This window comes from Sorex fumeus, unplaced genomic scaffold (assembly GCF_029834395.1).
Source record: "Sorex fumeus unplaced genomic scaffold, SorFum_2.1 ptg000021l, whole genome shotgun sequence".
NCBI classification, from domain to species: domain Eukaryota; kingdom Metazoa; phylum Chordata; class Mammalia; order Eulipotyphla; family Soricidae; genus Sorex; species Sorex fumeus.
The window spans coordinates 14,607,677-14,611,191 of NW_026606078.1; the positions used below are offsets into that span (position 1 = coordinate 14,607,677).

Sequence of the window (3,515 nt, forward strand, 5' to 3'; positions counted from 1 at the left end):
CGTGTTCTTACTGTGTTTGGTATATCGAATACATCTAATGGGCTGGAGCTATAGCACAGCCGGTAGGTCGATTGCCTTGCACGCAGTCAACATGTCCAACGCAAGTTCGATTTCTCCGCCCCTCTCGGAGAGCCCGGCAAGCTACGAGAGTATCTAGCCCTCACGGCAGAGCCTGGCATGCTACCTGTGATGGATTTGAGCCTTTATGAAAGATTAGGTAATAATAATCTGAGGGCCAACGTCAGGATATTTGACTATTTTCCATTGATCTGAGGCCTGTCTTTATCTGAATATCATGGTATTTTGATTACTAAAACTTTGTAGTAGGGTTTGAAGTTGGGGAAGGTGTTCCCTTCTTTTTACCAAAGATTTCTTTAGCTCTTCATGGGAGTTTATTGTTTTGTATGAGTTTCAAGAGTGTTTAATCTATTTCTTTGAAAAATGTTATGGGTATCCTTATAGAAAGTGCATTAAATCTTTATAGAGCTTTGGGGTGTATTGCCATTTTGACAGTGTTAAACCTCTCAATCCATGAGCATGGGATGTGATTCCATTTCCTCATATACTCTCTTATTTCGTGAAGTAGTGTTTTGTAGGGTTTTTTTTTTTTTTTTGGTATAGTAACTTAACCTTTTTAGTTGATTCTATTATACTCTATTTTCTGAGGTATTATTGTGAATGGGATTGTTTATCTCTATCTCTTTTTTCTCTTTCATTATTAATATATGGGAAAGCCATGGCTTACCAGATATTGATTTTGTAATACGCTACTTTACTAAACAAATCTATTGTTCCCCGGAGCTTTTTTGTAGATTCTTTGGGATTTTCTAAGTATAGTATCATGTCATCTCCAAACAGTAAAAGCTTGATTTCTTCCTTTTTTATCTGGATGCCCTTGATATCTTTTTTTTTTTTTAACCGAAATCATATGGCAAGTACTTTAAGTACTATGTTGAATAGGAGTGGTGAGAGTGGGTAACTTGTTTTGTGCCTGATTGTATTCTGGGATTCTAGTTCATTGATTTCTGCTCCAAGCCTTTGGATTTTCCCCCTTGAGAATAATGCTTGCTGTGAGTTTTTGGTAATTTGCTTTGACTAGATTGAGGAAAGTACTTTCAACTCCCATTTTGTTGAGAGTTTTTCATCATGAATGGGTGCTGGATCTTATCAAATGCTTTATCTACATCTATTGATATGATCATATGACTTTTATCTTTATTTTATTGAGATGGTGTATTCTGTTGATTGACTAGAGAATGTTAAGCCATACTTGCATCCCCAAGCTAAACCTACTTGGTCATAGTGTGTGATCTTTTGTTGAGTTTCTGGATTCTCTTTGCTGGTATTTTCTTGAAAATTTTTGTATCTGTATTCACAAAGGAAATAGGTCTGTAATTTTCTTTTTTTGTGGTGTCTCTATCGATTTGAGTATTAGGGTGATCTTTGCCTCATAGAAACTATTTGGGAGTATTTCCGTTTCTTCAATTTCCTGGAAAATCTTAAAAATGTTAGAAGCAGTTCCTCTATAAAGGTTTGAAATATTTCACTATTGAATCCATCTAGGCCATGGATTCTGTTTGGGAGGATACTTTTGACCATTATTTCAATTTCATTGGTAGTGATAGGTTCAAGTAATCCAAATCTTCTTGGTTCAGCCTTGGGAGGTAATTGAAATCCAATAATTTATCAATTTACTCAAGATTCTCTCATTTCCTGCTGCAAAGATTCTCAAAATAATCTCTGATGATCCTATGGATTTCTGTACTTTCTATTAGGATACCCCCCTTTGCATTTCTGATTCGATTTATTAGAATTCTTTCTCTTTGTTTCTTTGAGAGGCTTCTCATGGTTTATTGATCTTATTTATTTTCTCAAAGAACCAGCTTTTGCTTTTATTGGTCTTCTGGATTGTATTTTGGGTTCCTAGCTCATTGCTTTCTACTACAAATTTTATTATTTCCTTACTCCAGCCTAGTTTGCACTCCTTTTGTTGGTCATTTTCCAAAATCTTGAGTTCTAATTTATTCATGTAAGCCCTTTCTTTATTCCTGATGAATTGTGGCAGATCTATAATCTTTCCTCATAACACTGCTTTTGCTGTGTCCCACAAGTTATGGTAGCTCATGTCCTCATTCTCATTTGTTTCTGGAAACTTTTTATTTCCTCTTTGATTTCTTCTCTAAGCCAATGGTTGTTCATCACTTCCATTAAAGAAAATATTTCCTTGCTGAGCTTCAGTCTGTTTGATCTATCGAGAAGTGACAAAGAAGTGTTGAAATCTCCTACTAGTATTGTGTTGCTCTCAATATTTTTCTATAAGTCAATTAGAAGTTGTTTTTAAGTGTTTTGCTGGTCTTTCATTAGGATCATATACATTGAGGAGGGTGAGTTCTTTCTGATGTACATATCCCATGATCATTAAGAAATGACCTTCACTGTCTCTGATAACCTTTAGCCTGAAGTCCATGTGGTCTGATACTAGTATGGGCACTCCAGCTTTGTGGAGGTGATATTTTCTTGAAAACTTGTTTCCCAGACTTTTACTTTTAGCCCATGGGTGCTTTGATTGTTCAGACGTGTTTCTTGCAGGCAGCAGAATATTGGTTTCAGTTTTCTAATTCATCTTCCCATTCTGTGCCTCTGAATTGGCACATTTAGTCCATTGACATTGAGAGAGATTGTTGTGATGGGGATTTGTGCTCTTTTTATATAGAATTTTTGTACTTGTGGGGATTGTCTTAGCTTAAAGTAGACCTGTTCATTCTTCTTGCAACAAAAATATGGAATGCTTTACAAGCTTGCATATCATCTCTGTGCAAGGACCATGCTCATCATTTTATCATTTCAATTTTAGTATATGTGTTAAACCTAGCAGGAGTTAATTTTTCCATATTTTTCTCTTCTTATTACTTTGAGTGTTGTCCTTCCTCACTCCTATGGCAGACAATGATTCCTAATCAAGGAATGTATTTCAAAGCAGCATGAATAAATAGATTTAGAACTTTAATGTCCTAGAAATAAAAATATGGTTTTTATCAAATTATCATTTACCATACCCTAGGCATCAGTTTTACAAAATAATTCTTTTGGAAGATGGTATAAGAGTTTGTTTAATGTCGTTCCCTGTAACCTTAATTAAGACCATTAAACTAGAGCCTTTTGCTGTTCTTACCTCAGTCCCGTGTACATCTCCAGGAAAAGGTGGATGGTGTTGTCTGCACTTTGACCACCTTGAATGTATGTAGGATTTTTCTCCTGAAGGATAAGGTGAGAAGCATATTGATGATTTCATTCCACCTTATTACAAGTTCAATTTGAACGGAAGGTGAGACTCATGAGTCTCCTATAAAGGACAGAACAAAGGGTCTCAGTAAAATTTAATGGCCAACTCACATTAACAACATAGATGACTCATAGTAACCTGTGTGCATCTTTGTGTATAGTGAGTTTCATATCTACTGATAGTGATTCTCAGTCATGACACATGGGAAAAACGGATCTGTAATTAAAAATCT

The 3,515-nt window shown here is 35.5% G+C and overlaps 1 pseudogene; it reads right to left on the minus strand.

Annotated features, from left to right (window-relative positions):
* Nucleotides 1-2,774: 2,774 nt before the first annotated feature.
* LOC130023030 (uncharacterized) lies at nucleotides 2,775-2,868 on the minus strand (annotated as a pseudogene).
* Between the last annotated feature and the right edge of the window lie 647 nt (nucleotides 2,869-3,515).